Source organism: Lagopus leucura, unplaced genomic scaffold (genome assembly GCF_019238085.1).
Source record: "Lagopus leucura isolate 7727_CA_CO unplaced genomic scaffold, USGS_WTPT01 Super-Scaffold_100012, whole genome shotgun sequence".
Lineage (NCBI taxonomy): Eukaryota > Metazoa > Chordata > Aves > Galliformes > Phasianidae > Lagopus > Lagopus leucura.
This window is the reverse complement of record NW_024962267.1, coordinates 21373440-21393574: the sequence shown is the minus strand read 5'-3', so window position 1 is coordinate 21393574 and position 20135 is coordinate 21373440. Positions and strand designations below refer to the sequence as shown.

The following is a 20135-nucleotide window of genomic DNA, read 5'->3' as shown; positions in this document are numbered from 1 at the left end:
TCAACATATACGAGATAATTTTGGCCCTAGACATGGAGAAGGACTTGACAGCTCAGCCTGTACGATGCCTGCAGACTTTCATCACTTACATAATTTAAGCACTGTTAGATCCTGGTCGTATTTTTATCAGTTGGTTCCCACACCATTTGCATTCTAAGTGGCGTTATAAACTGCTGCACAAATAGAGGACTGTATCGCTGACACAAATATAAAGAAGGAAGGAGGGTGAAAGTATTCTGGTAAGCTTCCCAAATGATTTGTAAAGGCACATCTTCGACATCCAACCCTCAGCTCATTGCTCAGTTTTGCCTACAAGCAACAAGGCAAAAAGCAACACACAGCAGTAGCCATGCACAGTGCTGCTGGCACCTCATTACCCATTCATCCTCCTTCCTGGTTTTGGAGCACCTAAAGCAGATCTTAAAATTGGAAAGCATTCAAAGATGCTGCTAAAGAAAAATCTCTTGGGAAGTACAAAGCAAGTAATTCATACTGCTCCAGTCTGCTTCTGACCGGAAATACCAGAAGCCTGTACAGGACAAATGCGATCCACTTTCTGCATTAAGATCATATGATCATAAAAGCCCTTTAGCCATGAAAAGGTCTGACTAATTCAAGTAATCAAAGTGACAGAGTTCTGTTGTTTTTTTTCTTTTTGTTGTTGTTGTTGCTGATTATGTAGCCCAATGAGTCTAATCCATAATCGTTTCATCCAGGTAAACTGAAATTCATTATGAAAACACTCATACCAAGAGGTGCCCAGCACTTCCAGTCTCCTTCCCTCCTCATGCTCTGTAAGTGGAACTGGTCTAAATGCTGCTTCACCACTTCTTTCAGTCTCTGACATTTCCTATTGCTGCTGGTTTAATGCTGTCTCAACTGCTCTTCTGCTTCAGCAAACAATTCAGAGTTCCCAAAAGCCCTGAGGCGCTAATGCAATCACCAGCTCTGCCATCTTATGCAGCACACTGCAGCTGGGGACAGCCCAGCCCGATATTCCCCTTCTGCCTCGATATTCCCCTTCTGCCTCGCAGCCCTGCAGCAGGGCCCAGCCCTGAGACAAACCTTAGCAGACACTTCCTACAGCCTTCTTCAGCTCCTGCTGAAGCTGAACCTTGCAACCCTGCTTGTGTGCACATCATTTTTTCCATAATTATTTTCGCATAAGGCAATTTCCTTTCTTCAAACAACTCTTAAATTAGAGCACGCTTCTCTAATCAAACATACCTGTTCAGATCATTTAAACGAAGATTAAATTCTAAAAAAAAAAAAAAATAAAAAAAAAAAAAGAAAAAAAAAATGAAGATATGGGTCCTCTAGGAGAAAGGGAACCTAACACTTTCTCCCCCTTTCCTTCATTTGAACTTGTAAGACAGGATCCATTAGCCATTGTGGAATGACATTCTGATGGCAGAATCTATTTTAAAGCTATTTTTAAAAATGGCAGAGCTCCATCGCATTGTATTTCATACTGTCAAGTAGCAGGCAAGGACAATACAAGCCTCAGTGAATGGCATACACTACTGCCCAGACTTTATAACACACTGGTGTTAACATGAAGCTCTCACCACAGCTCCATTATACCATCTACACTCCCTGATGAGTTCAGTAACGACGGAAGAAAACTGCTGAAGGAATAATCATGTTACTTTAAGAAAGCAGGGGGTGGGGTAGGATAAAAGCAGAGTAAGTGCTTGTTAAGTTCTTATCTGACACACTCTCGGCTTTCAGGGCTACCAGACATTTAGCACTGCCTCCATCTTCACAGCACCAAAACACAGAGCTGTGAGACATGCCTGTCACTCATGATGGCTTCAGGAAAACACCTCCCTGCACTGTGCTCATCACTCCATGCTCACAGAGCAATGCTGTCCCGCACAACGCATGTGGGTGCGCTCACTGACCCCAGACAAACCCAAGGAATTCATTCTGATGGAGCCATCTTTGTAAGGAAAGTTTTCCTAGAACCAAAAAACCACAATTTCCCAAATGACTGTCTTGCAATACTTGCAATACCACGTGCAAAACACAGCCACTGACAACACAGCCTTCCTAGCAAAATATCTGGTAAGTTCTTAAAAAAGAGACTTCCTTTCACACACACACACACACCAAAAAAAAAAAAAAAAAAAAAAAAGCCAGCATAAAATCATTTCATATTGCTTTGATTGCACTGGAGACACTGGCATGAAGAGCACTTCTTCGTAGTGATGAGGATTGCTGGAACAAGCACTGTCTGTGGATTTTCTTATATGGACCAAATAGTCAGTTTAGAAACTGTTCACCAACAGACTCACCACTGGAGTAAGACTGATCTTAAGCTCTTTTATCTTATTCACAGGATATTAATTTTTATCTCGTGTTCCACGAGCTGCCCAGTATACGCCGCGTTTTCATTTTTCTGGCACTGTTCAGCTTCCTTTTCCTGACAGGGAACAATCCACTAGTCCTACCTTTGCGGAGGTGTCACAGCTAAGACATGAATAAATGCCAGCTTCTTAGTGGAGTGCAGCCCAGAAAGCACAATCTTCTCCAGGAAGAGGACTGATCCAAACTGCTGTGCTATGAACAGTGCTTGCCAGTATCAAGAAGGCTGCTCCATTTGCAAGGTCTGTGGACTTGAATATCTCTACCCTTTTAAACACTGTAGGATGGAGCTGAGCAGCCAAGCACTCTGGCAGGGTTCCCCACCCACACAAGGGACACAGTCCCTAAAACAAAAAGAGGAACCTGCGACTTGAACCCCAGTGGAGCATGTGAAGTCATATCCCTTATGATGAGGGTGGATGGAAATCTGCAGGACACCCTGCAAACACCCAGAACATTCTGGAAGAGACAGAAGGTTGTCATGGCCCCCCTGCCAGCTCTCACACAAGGTCTGCTAATCTAGGCCTAGGAGCTGCAGAGAAAAAAGATTCACCCAAGGTTCTCAAGACAAAATCTTTTTGTACATCTCCTGAAATATTAATTTTCTTCTAGTGAATGTAGTTTGCTTCCACTGAAAACCTTGCAAAATCAGAGCCATCTGTTGGAACAATGGTTGATGCTGATAAAAACAGAAAAATTCATTTTTCCTGCTATTCCAGCTGCCTCAAACCAACTCGCTCTCCCCAGAGAGGTTACCAGCGTGCAAAATATTGCTAATAAACAAAACACACACTGGAGATGTTCATTCCTAGCCAGGACTTCCGCACAGTTCTTTTTAAAGCCAGAAACACATTACCTGCAAAAGCTAAAACAGGGTTACAGCCTTCTATAAAATACAGGGGAGAGAGGAAGGGTACTAGCAGATCTCATGTAAAGATCACTTTTAGCTGAAAAAAAAGAGTCTGTCTCTTTAACATTTTCTTCAAGCAGAAAAAGGTGGCAGCAGCAGCTGGGGTACAGAAATAAATCAATAGATCCCTACAGACATATAGGTCATATAAGAATTAGGCTGAGAGAAAAACAAGTTAGCAGTGAAGCATTCCTTTGGATGCTTCTCCACGTACAGTGTTAGCTGCTTGTGGTTTATCCTACAGAAGCTTATCTCCTTTGAGCTGGTAGCACTCAGAAGCTTCAAGAAGCAAATTTTACTATCACTGTTCTATGATCCTTCATATTGGGCAATGTTTTCATATAAACAGCATTGTTTTATAAACTCATTACAATTGGAAAAACTGAAGGAAGAAGTGGAAAAACTTGCTTTGCATCCTGCAGAGCAAAAAAATATTATTCAAAAATATAAAGCTGACCTAGAAAAAGAAGTTATTCTACTGCCCTCTAATGAGCACATCCAACATCTCAAACAGAGCACTCTCAAAGAGATGCTCTGCTCTGCCAGAGGCATGCCCCGTTCTGCTACAAAGCTGTCAGCAATGAGGTCACAAATGCAGCAAGATCTATAGACATACAGGAGAAACACCTGGATAGATCCAAGACCTTTTCTGTATTTTCCCAAGCTTTAACTAGAGTATATGACCACATCTGGTTCTGTTCTCCTTTCCCAAAGAGAGGGAGAAAAGGAGAAACTCCAACCTTCGGGACACAAGCAAGTCACCTTTGTAGCTTCCATGACCAAAACGTGCACAACAGAGGGATGGCAAAGGCAACTGTTCTTCACTTCCAATCCACTTTCAAGGCTGCAATGTGGCACAAGAGATATGGAGGCTTTCAAAGAACTGATCACTTAGAGTGGGTCACAGAGGTCATGGCTACAAAATATCTGTTACATGACTAAATCATTAAGTGCAGGTATAACATAAACATAGAGGAATGTCCTTCTTCAACAGCTGTCTCCACTAATAAAAAGTGAGTCACAGGCAGGGAATTCAGTTCCTCATGCAAAGGTCTCTGTCAGTCTGGACAATATTCAGAGCACATTCCATTTAGTGATTCTTCAACATTCAGTTAAAAGAGCAAGTGAGGAGGGCTGAGCAACAGCCATAGAGCAACACTTCAGCCTAGTACTGAATTCAATCGCAACAGCTACGGTCATGTAGTGGATTGGGCCTGCTGCCAGACACCAACTCAGGTGCTCTCCCTGCTTCAACAGGGGAGGGGAGAGAAAATAAGATGGAGAAGTTGCACATTCCAACCCAAAAGAGGGCTGTGATAAAGACAGGAAAGTCACTTATCGCTTACAGTCACTGTTGGTGGGTCCCTTGGAGCTGGCTGAGTCCAGGCCTCCTCCTGCAAGTTCCCTCTGTGAGCAAAACCTTGCTACCTACACCCAACACAGGGAAGGAGGCCAACACCCTCTATTTTGGAGGAAGAAGAGACATGAAGTTACAATAACCCCATATAAACAGAATCTACTAAAGCACCCTGTGCATCTGCAGCAGCAGAGGACATGTGCTGAGCCCTAGGATCATGAACCTGTAACAAGAGCCACCAGTGACAGCTGAAAGCATCACTGAGAATCAGTTCAAAGTGTTAACGAACAAAGTAACTTAAACTCAGAATCATGGCTTCTGCCAGCAGATTTCCTGCAGTCTGGTAAAGACATTGTGTACCTCTGTTGGCTGGCATACCAGGATTTTTTTTACTTGAAATACATTGCAAAATAACTCCCGCACACACAGACACAACCCGTATCTGCAGCAGCTAGGAAATGTTCCATCCATGCAAGAGACGCCCTTTCCCAGTTTCATAAGAACATCCAGTGACCTGAATATACAAATAATCTTTCTTTCAAAAGGAATTTAAAGAAAACAGATGTAAACAAAAATGAGTAAAAATAACTACGAAATGCATCAGAAGTAAATCAGCTCAAAGCACAAACATACACAGCCATGTACAGCATGAATGTCCAAAATAACTCAGAAACCCACATTCTTTAAGCAGATCTATTGACTACTCACACGCCTCTCGCATGCAATCAAGCAAGCAGTGCCAGTGGGCCAGGAAGGGAGTTGGCCTTTCTCATTTTCCCTGCCGTATCCTCCCAGACCCCCTGAAACACCTTGCTTTGCTGTAATTATTGTCAATATCACTACACTGAATGCCTTCCAGAGTACCTGCAAGCTGATTCTCTGCCAGAACATCTGTGCATTCTTCTGCACAATTCATGTCCTGTGGTTAGCTTCATGGCATACTTGTAACACTGCCAGTTCAATAAAAATCTGCCCAAATTACCATTTCAAACTACCCAGAATATTTTTGAACTCACTGTATTTAATCCTTCTGTATTTTCATTTCCTACATTTAGCTTAGACCATGTCCATCAAGATTTACTGCACAAAAAACTCCCCCTATTAAAAACCAAGGAAACAAAACCCTTTCTTTCTTTCTTTCTTTCTTTCTTTCTTTCTTTCTTTCCATAAGCCAACTGACTAAAAAGCTAAACCCAAACGCTGCGCCATTACCAGTTACGCCACACATGATCATCAATAATGCCACTTCTAGACAAAGTCAGCGGGCACATAGACTTCAAGTTGTTGCACTCATCCAGTGTAAAGAAAATATTCCCCATAAATTGTTCACAAATAGTCTTTTATTACCTCTGTATTTCAAGGATCCCCTGAGCAGAATGGATCTCAGCACAGAAACCAGCACTCTGTACCTTTTTTTTTTTCTTCTTCTTTTTAAGCGTGCATTGCAATTTTGGTGGACTGAGGGAGAAAGCTCCACATGAGTATTAAGTTTTCCCATAATTATAACTTATCTGAGCCATCCGTAGGGTAACTTATACTGAGCCATCAGTAGGGTAACTGGAAGATTACAGAGTGCCCCTGTTAACTGATTCTACACTAAAACAAAACAAACAAATCAAGTGAGACTATTCCATTAAATACATCCTTACATTAAAGACTTAGTCTGAATTACAGACATCAGCTCTTGAGAATTCTACTATTAAATACACAGCTCATAATTCAGGTAAGACCTACACTGGCAAAGCAGAGATTTGTCTCTAGTAATCCAGCGATCTGATTTATACAGATGGCAATCTTAGCACAGAAGACCCTTGAAAGAAAGAATACCCAAGCAGAATAATGTTCCTCACATGGACATTTCCCAGCATGACCAAGCCAGTCAGAAGGGAAAACCCAGAAAGGAGATTTCCCATCCATCCTTTACCAGTCTCTACCAATATTCTAAGTAGAGCGTACATTAAAAATTAAACTCCCAGGGTATGTATTTTAGAAATATGTTTGACAGTTTGACCCAACTCCATACATGCTCTGGTGACAAGGAAAGAGCTCTCAACTTCCAGAGCTGTCAATCTGGCTCTCTCCACAGTCACTTCTTCCCCCTCATGGGATTTTTCTTTCTCACTTTACTCAGTGTGTAACTGTTCCTGCCACGTCTCAGGGGACAGTTTCCTTACTTGGACTCAGTGTTGGGTGGTATCTTTGCCACCAGTGCAGAACCAGGCTTCTTTTCCTTTGAAGCATTTGTAATTGTGTAACTCAATTATGCCAAGGCTGTAACATTAAAACAACAACACAGGGATTTTTGTTGGTAACCCTCTCCAGCTCCAGTATTCTCCTAAGCAGGGTTGATTTATTTTTGTGTAACGATGTCTGACAGCATTAAAGGAGGAGAAACCCTTGCTACATTAGTATCCTTTTAAGGCTTTGGGATTCATAATCTCACAGAGCAAGATGCTGCACCACACGCAAGCTGCTATGCCCATCATATCTGATCTGGATGCAACAGTCTCAATGCAGCAGAGCCCCTTCATGCCACAAGGGACTGACACTGGACCTAACAACCACACACTAGAGCACTCAAGTCTTACAAAGGCCAGAGGATGCAGCTTCACAGCTGCTTATTGGAGGTTTTCAAGAAAAGGGTAGACGTAGCACTGAGGGAAACAGTTTAGTGTGCACGGCGGTGATGGGTTGATGTTTGGACTAGATGACTTCGGTGGTCTTTTCCAACCTTAATGATTCTATAGTTTCATGATTCCCCAGCAGCACAGCTCTCAGCCCTACAGCAGCTCCAGCAGCCGGGCTCGCCTCCCTTACATCCACGTATGCACACACTCCCACCTTCATAGGTGGTGAATGTCACACAGTCACAGGAATCAAGCAGAAAATGCACTCAGAATGATCTGACATGTTGTGCAAACTCCGAAGATTTGTTTCAGGCTCTTCCTGCTACTGACGTCCTCCTCTCCCAGACTGCAAACATCTTGGCAGCTCCAGGCATTCTGGAAAATGTTATTGTTTGTGTGGCGATGAGTATCCATGACCACAAGCTAATTGTAGAATCGTTTTTAAAATGTTAATACTAAGAATAAGGACTTAGCCACAGCCACAGGGAAGGAAAAAAAAAAAAAAAAAAAAAAGTTAATTACTTCCATAAATATTAACACAACTGATTTCCGTGGTCTGGCAAAAGGCACTCACAACATGGAAACGCTGTTTCCAGAAGTCAAAGCACTTGAAGCAGCACAGATTTCAGACATTCATTTTAGCTCTTCTCATTTAATTGCATTGACTCTAATTAAGCTGGAGCCTCACACAGCTATTCTCACAGAGGGCCTCACATAGCACAATGAATTACTAAACTGATTTTAACCAGTGTGGACTTTCTCCTTGAATTACTTGTGAGGCACCAGTATCCTAAAGTTACAGTAGCATTCCCACTGTATTTCAAATTTTCACTCAAGCTACCTGCAATGGGTCACCGTTTTCAATGTCAAGCAGTCCCACGCAGTTCAGGACTTGGACAGCTTGATTCTTGAAGTAGGGCCCTCATTGGTTTTCATCCTTTAAACCTAAGCAACAGCAGAAGAGTCCTCTGGCATCAAGGTGATTTGTTGCAATCTACAGACTTCTGATGGAGGGTGCTGCAGATTAAAATCATCTGGAGAGGCTTCCCATACTATCCGTCAGTGTCAGAGTTCCTCTCAAACACCATTCAGCTCTATAAAGGTCTGTTTATTAGTCAGAGAGCAAAATTACCCTTACAAGGTTATCTAACTCTCTTAATGTAAGAACAGCACCTAAAGACATAGGAAAAAAAAAAAAAAAAAAGTAAAAGGATTTCAGCCAAAAATAGTGAGGTAGGAAGTACGATAAATTGCCACGTCAAGAAATTTACCCACATAAAGCCATAGTCAAAAGCAAACTGCCAATAGTTCTAGGCCTGAAATGATTTACAACTACCATCAAGCCTATAAGCCTACTAATAAAGTGGCATACTGAGTTATCAAATGTCATGGTTTTACAATTTTTGGTTATCAGTATTCCACATCATAACATCATGGACTGCAATGGAGGTTAAAGAGTTAGTGCTCCAGGTCCAGTTATCTGCCCCGAAAGAGAAGAACTACTACGTTCCCAGGAGACTATTCACTGTTCTGTTATCATTTCCGCTCAGGGGGAACAGATAAAGACCTTGGTTGGTCACCCAACACTCCCTTTTTCCTCTTTTATATCTTCTGGCCTCTCTTGGCTGTGGGTGCCATCTCATCTCAGCATTAGAGTAAGGCCTCCAGCTTTCAGACACTCTCATTATATTTGATTTATTAGCTCCAATTCTAATTATATTGTATTATATTATATACTATACGTAATATATTTTAAAACATTCCTTCTCCAGAAGATCCACGTTCTCAACTTGCTCCTGTATAAAAAAAATGAACTGCGCTCCATCTGCTCCATGCCAGTCAGCACTCCATCCCATTCAAATTGTTCAGAGTATCCTGCAGTTTGTGTCAGGCCAGTGGGGGTACAATAACAGAAAAGTTTAGCTGCAACTCAGTTCAATGCTTGGAAGTGAGCAGTGTTTTACTGACTGCACTTCTGCAAAAAGACAGAAGAACTACTTCCTCAGACAACATGACAAAGACACAGACACACGGGCAGTCATTCACAGCCATTTTCCATACCCAGTTATCAATCTGGGGCTGGGAAAGAAGTAAAGATTATCACATTCCCTGTATAATCCCTACTCAGCATCACCCCCTTTCTAGGAATTTTTGCTTTCTTGTAAATTGGGTGGGGCTACTTGCACTTTCACATACAACATCATAGAAAAAAAACAACTCCCACTATGCTTTCTTTCTTTCCCACTTCAGACTCTCATCTTGAAAGACAAAAAAAAGTAAAAATCTAGATGCATAAGAATAATTTATTCCTACTGTTTGAGAAGGATTTGCATTGGTAAGAAAGACAAGAATAGCCAAAGAGGAGGAAGAGAAAGCCAGCAAAGTGAGGGTCTTCTAGTGCTTTTTAGGGAGGCCAACCAATCTGTAGGCCAGTTTAAGGTTTGCAGCTCTACCTAGCACTGGTTCAGCTCTGCACAGCCCATGTCAGTTAGATGCATTCAAACATCATGTGCTTTCAGTGGGAAACAGCTCCTCCAGACAGCTGGCCAGCACTGGGAAAGGAAAAGGAATGAGGCAGCACCGTCAGGGAAGAGAGAAGTCTGCAACGAAACTTCTGCAGCTTGCCTGACACAGCTGCCCAACTTAAAGTCTGGGGACACATCCCTGACCCGTGCAGGCTGCACAATGGGCAAAAAGAGAGAGGCAAGCAAAGGAGAGGTACACGACTTCAAATGATCAAGGCTGAGCTTTATTCAAACTTTTCTGTAATGGAGTCTGGGTGCCCAGGTTCATCCAGTTCCCCAGCCATGAAAGCAGGACATCTCACCTCAAATGGTACTCAGCAGTTTCTTCTATGGGAGCAGCAACATGCCAAGTAGAGGTTTTCAAAGATGTTACAAATGGTTTCAGTGTAAAACAACTGCCAACATGCTACCACTGATAGCAGCAAAAGAGAGCATCTCGTTATTCCCAGAATTCACAGAGACCAACATCTGAGCAGTTAATAACAAAGACACTGATGGAGCAGGAATATCTTGCTGCTTTGGACAGCACATCACATTCACACAGGCACACAGCCACTCCTCATAGGACACTTACTTCCACCCTCAATCTGCAAATTTACTGTTGCCCTATCCTATCAGAGGAGTGGGGAACAGATTAAGGCAGTGACAGGCCCAGAATTAAATGCTGAAGAAAGCTGACAGCAGCAGAATCATTAAGATCCAGCAGCTTTCCCTGCTAGGGATGTACAGAATAGTCATCACAAGCAGAAGATTTAAAAACACCCTACAGTTGCATCAAGAAAATGCAGTAAAGGCTTAAAAGTGATATTCAGAAAGGGTGAATTAATGAAAACAGAACAGGATGTTTTCAGTCTTTCAAATTCTAAACACTCTAAAGCACCAGGAAAGAAAAAAGCAAAACAAAACTGAAAACCCATCTGCACAAGGCAGGTGCAGCACTATGCACAAGAAAACAGAGATGCTTTAGATGCCTTAAGGAAGCTGCACAAGATAGCAGGCAGCAGGCTGCACAGGACATACAGAGAGGTCCAAAAGGTCTGCGCTGATAACACTGCCAGCACCTCCAGCCTGTTCTTGCTATGCCATATCACCAAATATTTGCTTAAAAAAGGTGCACAGCATCAGACACAGCAGAAAGGCCAAACCTACACCACACTCTGTGGAGTAAGACAGCAAACATCCTCCCAAGAGAAGAAACCTGCTCCTACCAGAAGCACAACTCTGACTCATACAGAGGCATTTCATGCAGAAATGTGATGAGAGGTGAGGACAGGAGAGAAAAAGCTGCAAAATTCAGGGGACACAGACAAAGAGAAATACAAGGAACAGACAGGAATGAATTACAAGACACAAAGATTAGTATCGTATTAGAGCTCATAAAGAGTAACAGGAGACTGGCCACAGGTGCAATTCAGCAAGCAACAAACACAACAGCTAATCCACTGCAGCAGTAACAGAAAGTCCAGACACTGTGCAAAGCTGAAAACAGAGATGATCATATAGATCCTGGCAAACCATTTATCTAAAAAAAGAAAAAAAAAATATCAGCACAGGAAAACATATCACATCACATGAACTTAATACATGGTTCTATGGCAGGGCCACAAAGCCAACCTGCCAACTGCAGGTTTTCTGCTTCTTTCTTGAGGCTACATAAGGAGAAGGGAATTGGACAAGTAGCTACAGAGTCCAAAGAGAAGGAAGCAGTTATCTGATATATCCAGCAAATCCGGAACACCACAGCAGAGACTGAGGTGCAGAGTGGGCCAGCTAGTAATTCTGCAAAGGCAGACTTGACAACAGAAGGAATCCACAAGTTATCCATGAGAGAGGAAAAGTAAGACCAACTCCAAGCTGTCCAGTTTTTCCTTGGCCTGATTTTATACTCTCATCTTCATATTTCTCCAAAGGAAAAGGGATTTCTGCCTCTGCCAGGTGCTCCATCACTTCACCCCTCTGCTCCTACTCATACCACTGATGCAGAAACCTGTGCTGCAAGGGTATTCTGTTCAGCAGAGAACCAAAGCTCCCAAGACAGAAGGGAACAGCACAGCACGCATGCCTGAAACTCTGCTGTAGCTCTGCATGACCTCATGCAGACCCAGACTTCAACAAGCCAAGAGGCCCAACCCAACTTCTGCTTAGCCTAATGTCAGCCTGTGTCCCCTGCCTTGGTAACTCCTGCCATGCTTCCTTACAGTCTCCTTCAAGACCCTTAATGAGCCCAGGACCAACAAAGCAAAAGCTTTCAATTTGTGTTTCACATTTGCCTGGCTCACCAGTGGCACACAAGGAGCAAACACAAACTGCAGGAAAACTTACTCATTCCCAGTCAAGTGGTCTGCCAGAGTCACACTTGAACAGGCCTCTTTTTGAAAGCAAAAATGCCGGAGGTAAAGCTGAAGAACTGCTCAAAATAATATACAAGTTAGAAAAGTGCCATAGTGTAAGAAGGATAAAACTATCAGAGAGCATCCAAAGGAGGGCCGTAAAGATGGTGGTCTGGAGGGCAAAGTGTGTGAAGAGCAGCTGAGGTCCCTTGGTTGGTTCAGCCCAGAGAAGGGGAGACTGAGAGGAGGCCTCGTGGTGGCCTATATCAGGAAAGGGTCATGCTGGGGTGAGGAAAAGGCTCTGCACCAGAGAGTGGTGGGCATGGAGCAGCTCTCCAGAGCTTCGAGACGTCGTAGCTCAGGGAGCATTGACACCGCCCTCAGACACAAGGATTGGATTTTGGGTGGTCCTTTGTGGAGCCAGGAGCTGGACTTGGAGATCCTTGTGGATCCCTTCCAACTGAAGACAGTCTATGATTCCCTGATTCTGCGATCAAGAAGCAAACTCCATTCTGCATACACTCCCATATGGCAGGCCATTAGTTCTGACTTAATTGGAAACATTCAGTTCCCACGCTAGAGAGGCTCTCCCAGATGAGATTTATTCTCTCACACCAGTAACAGAAGTCCTTGCATGGATTAGATTATGGCAAAGAATTTGATTTACATTACGTCAGTGTCTAAGTAAACTACACTGATAGGAAGCAATCATTCAGCAAATAACTCATAGACTTAACCCCAATGTTCATAACATTGCTGGCTTTTGTCACTTACAAGCATGTGGAAATCATCTGGAATCTTGTGTTAAGATGAGCTAATAATTAAAGAGAAGAAGCAGAGCACAAGAAAGTAGTTGCAGTAGGTCTGCTTTATAGCAGGGCATGGCTCAGAGCTCCTCATATTAAAATATTTTCCACTTTAGGCCACTATCTCCCTACAGTCACAGATGCAAGGGTCAACTGAAATGAATTCCATTTAGGTGACATTTTGAATTACAATTCCACCCTCTCCTTCTCATGCTGCAAACATTACAGATTTCCCAACAAACTGATACCTTTCACCAAACACAACAAGCATTCTGAATCAGCCTTGTCTCCAAGGAAAGCAACAAGACCATTGCAGAGAGCATAGCAGATGTTTTGACAGGGCACAAGGCTCCACTAGATGTACCAAGAATCTTCAGAAATCCTCAGAAAACAACAGGAACTTCAGTTGACAAGAACCAACACTAGCAGTTTACCTTCCAAAGCAAGAGGTCTCACATCTCCCTTCAGTCCCATCACACATCTTCACAAGTACACACAAACATGGATGGCAACTGCAATGCTAACCTTGCTACAGATGCCAACCTTCCTAACTTCTGTACTGTGCTCCTTCCCTGTTTTCTCATAATAAGCACAGCCAGAAGAGCAGCAAAAACTTGCCACTTTGTTAAATGACTATGGAGAAAAAGGAGAAAAAGAAGTAGAAAGAGAGGCCTTTTCTCCTGTTGACACCTATGGGCAATAGCCCCCTCAGCCCCAGCAACATAGCAACTGGGTTTCCTATACATCTGCATCTCTCTGACTACAGCACATCAAAACAGGACCTGTAAACAAAGCTTTCATCACTTGTGAGTAACCTGTGCTCTGCTGCTCTTTAGCTGGTTTCCAGTGCACAGCCTGCACCACTATTGCTCCAGTTGTCCCACGCAGCTTCCCTAGTGGTACAAGCAGAACTGTCAGGCTTCCCCAGTACCCAAGCATGTTCCAAACATGGACAAGTCCTTGCAGCAAGAAAAACCCAATGGACCTCTCCACCAATGCATGTAACCCCTTTCTAAAACTACAGAAGCATTCAGCATGCACTTCATACTGAATTAAGGAAAGTTAGGTTAAAAGTTATGTGCCTTCATGAGGTGTTGAATCAGCAGCTGCAGATTTGACCTTGTTAAGCCAGGTTCTTGCTGCCGATAACAGATGCTTTTCTACAGACTTAGACAATTAATGCAGACAGTGGGTCTCCTGTTTTTCTAAACAGCATCATTAGCTATCCTATCTCTGGAATGCAAGGTAGCAAGCCTAAACAGTAAACCCACACATTAACGAAGAAGCAGCGGATTGGTGAACAGAATTGTGACCAATGAGACAACCAACCAGAGCCAGCCAAGCATCCTCCATCCTAACCCAAATCCAAGAAAATAACACGATGACCTTCATCAGAAAGGCCACTGAGAGATACACATGTGTAAAAGAGCAGAGACTTGGGGTACAGGAGGAATGTCAATCATTTTGGGGATTCATTGTAATAACCAAGCCTTTTCTTGGACACGTAATGCATATGTAAGTAGCTTGCTCTTTAACTATGTGCCCTTCTTGCCCTCCAGTATGCAGGCTAGGTGGGAATATCCCCCCTGCATCCGGCATGTGCACAGTGCTGATAAAACATACCTGCTTTCTGACTACTCTGTGGTTAGAGTTTGATTTCCGCACGTCAATACATTGGTTCAAAGCCAGGACTGCATTTTACACAACACACTAAATGTCATGTTTTAGTACATGTATACTGTTTGCTCTTTTCACTGCTTCTCCCAGGTTTGTAACAGAATAGATGCAGCCACTCTCCCTCACTGTGCAGCTCTTCTGATTTCCATCACACCCTCCCTTGCTGCTCTTGCCCATCCTTGTCTCTCCCTTCTCCAAACCGCTGCTGGCTCAGCTCTAAATTTCTGGAAAAAAGGAGGGCAGGACCATACGCAGTAGTAAAGATCTGCAGGTAACATGCATTTACTCATAAAGTGGCATAACTGCCCTCAAGTTTGTTCTCTTTTCCTCCTACTTCCGAACAGCTGATTTGGGTTTTTTGACCACTGCCAAGTTTGAGGCTGACATCAACTAAAAGCTAAACTCAATTCCAAGCTCTTCTCAAGACTAGACTGATTACTGGAAAAGACCAGATTCATGGGATAAAGCATATGAAATACAATATACAAATATTAGAAAATTTAGAAATACGGTTCCAAGTACCTAAAAAAACAGCTGTCTCTAGCTGATCAATTAGAAAGTACCAAGGGAGCACAAAGGATCTAAAAGACACTAGCACACAGCCTCAGGAGCGAGTTAAACATTGCCAGGCACTGCACATCTGCATCATCTGCATCATCAGCAGTGCACAGTGACCAGCAGCCCAGGTCTATTTATAAACCAGACAAGCACAGCTGTAGCCTGCAAGGAAAGACCAGGATTGCAGACTGTCAGTCCTTAACAACATGTTGTCTAATTTAATTAAAGAGATGGCCATGTTCACATGCACACGCATCCTTTTTCCAAGAGAATTACAAACAATAAGCTCAGTGTTTTCAAAACAACACAGTTCATCAAGACTTTTGTGCAGGGAACAAGCATCTCAAGCAAACGCCCTCACACAACCTTCCCATCCCCCCTCCCTACGTCCAAAATGTGACTAAGGGGCTATTGCAGCCACAGCTCACCATAGCTCAGGTGCCCACTAGCCCTCGCGGAATTGCTGGGTTTGTTTATAGCCCTGACTACTTGGTACGTGAGAACAAAGTCATGCAGTATTAATCTTCATGGAGAGAATACATTAATTTAAGTTTGCAAATGAAGTATTTGGAAGTCACACATATCTTGAAATAGACATTTGCACCAGGTCAGACCACCTGTGCCATCAGTTTCTATTGAACCGGTTTCAGATACAAAGTTCTGTCTACCACTAAGCAGCTAATGAGAGCATTTTCTTCCTGTGCAACAGGAAACAAAAGCCACTATCATCTCCTCCTTCTCAACTCCTCTCACCACACACTCCCTGGTGAGCCTAACTCTTCCATCCAGGAGTTCTTGAACAGAGAACTCAGCACCAGCATAGGACAGGATAAGAGAACTGGCTGCTCTCGGGTTGCCATAGGTAAAGCACTGCTAAGGAACAACATGCCAAATTAGCCTGGACAGCATAAAGAAAACCCCCAGGATTTGCTGACAAAATATGGAGGCATGAATTTCACCTGCTGGTGAAGCAGAAGAGCAACAGAGGAAGCCTGGAGGCCAGGTGACAGCCTAGACTCTGCTGTCGCTTCATACCTTGGGGGCCTCTGGCTGCAGGAAGACATCCACATGAAGGCTCCAGCCGCACAGCCTAGCAAAGAAGCTATCATGTAGACCAAAGCGAGCTCCTCACCAAGGGAATAGGAAACACAGATAGTAGATGAGCTTTCCTGTGTCCTGCAGCCACAAACCAAAGCCCCTTTTAAAAGAGCAGTGTCCAGTAAGAGCACAGGACACCAGGCCAACATCTGCCAGGCCCAACGCTGCCAATGCAGTCCCAAACGAAGTAAACAAGTCTATGTTCACAACCTAATACTGTATCCATTCAAAACACAGCCGCTCTATCCAATAAACATACTTCTCCAGAATTAACTGCATGTTTTCCTACCTTTGATATGGCTACCAAACAGCAGGACCATTAGAAGCACAAAGGCAGAACGTTTGTCCTTACAATGGCTTTCCTGGCCACAAAAGGTTATTTCCTCCAGCACCAGGTGGTTCCAAAGCATCTCACAGTCCTGTGGGCACTTACAGATTGAGATCCTGCTCCTCACCTGTCTTGGATGAAACAATGCTTCTGGTGTCCAAGTCAAGTTTCTTCACCAGAGAATCAGGGTCAATAGTCAGCCCAGAAAAGATGTCAGATGATGAGAAGTCCCAGTCCTGATAAGAAATATTAACAAGGAGTCAGTACCAACCAGCAGCATTAATTAGAAACAAGATAATTAAACCCTATACCATCCTGCTGGGAGTAACGAAAACATTCCAGTAGTGATATGCAGGTGCCTTTCATCAGCAGGCAGGGGGAGCACCCAGGGCCTTGCCAACATCCAACATGCTGGATCCCAAAGCTGTTACCATTCTTAAAGGACCAGTAGCTGTATCCTACCTCATTCAGTTGAATTCAAGTTTACTCCTAGTTGAATTATGAATAACACCCACAGGAAAAGCCAGACTTATAATAGGTATGTATACAGAGAACAATGCAGATAGGTTTTAGGCTCTTGATCTGTTGCTTTTGTCAGGGGACATGAAGAAGACTGAGTGACTAACAACTAACAACTCACCAAACCTTCAGCATCACATTCCTTTAAACACACAGTACTTCCTAAACCCCAAGCTTTGCACTAGCCTTTATGGTTTGCTATGGAGAACTCACTGCCTTAACTAAGAGTCACCCAGCACAGACACACAACTGCACAAAGCTATAAACACATCTCAGCATGATGTAGTCTATCACTTCCTCCCCAAAGGAAAGCTGTAGATGCATAAATAACATTTACTGCTGTTCCTGTGTCCTTACTACAAGGGAAGAGGGTACAGGCATGAATGGCCTACCAGCCGCTGAAATCTAATGGAATGTAAAGCTCCTAATGGTTATGTGTGAGCTGGCAGATCAACCCCACCTGCCATGGCCAGAAATGGGAAGGCACTGCAGAACAAGGCCTGCAGCCTCCTATGGTGTGTACAAAGGCCCTGCTAAGCAGCACTGGGTGGGGTGAACCTAAGGGCTACCAGGGCCCCTAAGGACTCATGGCCCACTTGCCTTGAGAAGCCACCACCATTGTGGCTCATTCACTCCTGTGGCTTGCAGGGTGGGACACAAGCAGACACATGGCAGAGCTCAATGCTACAGCAGCTTCAACACACAACTTTCCTAAAAATGAGGACGTTTAGAAAATTTAACTCAATCTTCTGTTTCAAGGACCTCCAGTGGGCACCAGGCCTGTCTTATGGCATCTCACCACACGGTCAACGACCACTCCCTTGGATATCTTTGCTAAGCCACACCTGGAGCTACAAAAAGGCACCTTCAGGAGCCTTCCCTGTGCATACAGAAGCAGACACCCGCCAGGCCATCAGAGGTCACAGTGCCATTGGGACAGCCCACAAAGGCAGCACGCCTCGTGGCCACCAGATGTGCCTCAAAAGGAAGCAAAAGCTTTAGATCCCACACAGGGACAGTGTGGGACCGCCACTGGACATCAAACCTCTGCACATGCAGCTCAGACAGGAGGAATCGCCTTGCTACCGCTGACTGGAGGAGCTGGTAAGTCCCAGTCCTGCTGACCAGCAGCACACCAGCTCTCGATCTACGCTTCCCATACGCTTCCCAGCCTGGCCCTCAGCAGGCTGGATCCACCGCCCTGGTTTATAGAATCACGGAGTCACTAAAGCTGGAAGCCCTTCAAGACCACCGAGTTCAGCCACTGCCGAGCAGACGGTCCCACCACGAACTTGCATCCGCCAGCGCCGCAGCCGCACATCCCTTAACCACCTTCAGGGACGCGGACTGCAGCTCCCAGGGCAACCCCCAGGCACCCTCTACGCAGAAATCCTTCGCGCAGCCTGAGATAAGCCCCCCCGCACCCCGAGGCTGACTCCTCGCTTCCCACCCCTCGTCCTTGAGAAGGGACCGAGGCGAAACCGAACAGAGCGGGCTGAAGGCGTAAGAAGCGCGAGGAGGTGTTGCCCCGTGTCTGGGCGGCCCCGCGCTCCACACGCCGGGCAGGGAAACACCGTTTATCTGCAAAACGAGCGGAGCCGCTGGGCGGGTCGAGCGCACAGCTTCAGCCAAATCGGAGCCAGCGCGGCGTCACGGCAGCAAGCCCCGCGCGACCCCGCTCCGCTGCGCTTCCCCCGCCGCCCCGCTACCTTCGCCGCGGACGCGGTGCGGCCGCCAGGACCGGGCGGCGCCGGGTCGGGGCGCAGCGGGGGTCGGGGAGCGGCGCCGTGCAGCCGCGGACGCCGTACTTTCCCCACCATGGCCGAGCGGGGCGCGTGCCGGAAGAGAACGCGGCCACGCGGTGCGCGCACACAACTCTGCTCCGAGGACGCAGATTGCCGGGCGGTGTTCCGCACTCCCTTCCTGTCCTCACTTCTTCCTTCCGGGGCGGGCGACGGGGGAGGGCGGGGCGGCGGGGCCGGTGCGGCTACTCGTTGTGGCGCGGCGAAGAGCGCTTGGACGGGCGGCGAAGCTGTAGAGGGGCGGCAGGGCCTTCAGCGCTCCGCTTCTGCAAACAGTCGAGGAGAGGTTGGCTGCGCTGTGGTTAAACCTGGGGCTCTGGGTTGGAGCAGAGCTTAGCCCAGGGCTGTGTCGTAGAATCGACATGAGGAAATGGATTCAAGGAAACTTAGAAGCAAAAGTTTTAAGATCACTAAGCAGGTATTCTTACTGGCAACGCTGGGATAGCGTTGGGATAACTCTCCAAAAAACTCAGTGAAGGACTGTTTTTGTCCCAAAGATTGCTATGGGATGGAAGGACAAGCAGAGGAGTCTCTGCAAACACAGATTTGGAAAACCAGTATCTTGACACTGTCACATTTTAGGCTCGTTCTGCCTCTTGTGTGGATTCTGGCTTAAGGTCTCCACAAAACAGGTGCACAGTGTTCCTTTTGCATGTTTCTTTTCCCTTGTTAAAGCAGAGCAGTCATACAGCATGCCTTCCATCTACAGTGCTGTGGCACAATTATCTTCCACAGCTATGGTGGATGCAAGCAAGCTTTAATCTTACTATTCAACAATTCAGCAGCTATGCTTACAAGGATATATTATTGGAATGTTTTGTCTAATTCTTGAAATCAGAATCACTGAATCGTTAAGGTTGAAAAAGACCTTTCTAGGATCATGAAGTCCAACCCCAACCCATTCCCCCATGCTCACTGACCACATCACATCCCTCAGTGCCACATCTCCATGGTTCTGGAACACCTCTAGTGACTCTGCCACTTCTCTGAGCAGCTGTGCCACTGCATCACCACTCTTTCTGAGAAGAAATGTTTCCTAACACTAACCTTTGTCAGCACTTGTAGCTGGGACAGGAGGGACCTGGCCCTGGACCCTGCAGGCTGGCTGGAGTCAGAGCTGTGGCTCAGTGAGGACTGGAACCTCTGCTGCACTGTGGGCATAGCCTGGCCATGCTCTGTGTGCATGCTGACAGATACAGTCTGCTGTGAGAAGTGTCTGCTCCGTTCCCAC

General features: G+C 45.1%; 1 long non-coding RNA gene across 3 annotated transcripts in view; it reads right to left on the bottom strand.

Moving 5' to 3' along the window:
• Nucleotides 1-18872, bottom strand: part of LOC122181855 — a 37624-nt gene extending 18752 nt beyond the window's left edge. For 2 of the 3 annotated variants that reach the window (XR_006179609.1, XR_006179608.1), the window contains exons 1-2: nucleotides 18812-18872; nucleotides 16711-16819 (exon numbers count right to left, since the gene is read on the bottom strand). This is a non-coding gene — a long non-coding RNA (uncharacterized LOC122181855). Of the gene's footprint in view, nucleotides 1-7428; nucleotides 7637-8102; nucleotides 8435-16710; nucleotides 16820-18811 lie in introns of those variants that run through there. The other variant, XR_006179610.1, reaches the window with a different exon arrangement.
• Between the last annotated feature and the right edge of the window lie 1263 nt (nucleotides 18873-20135).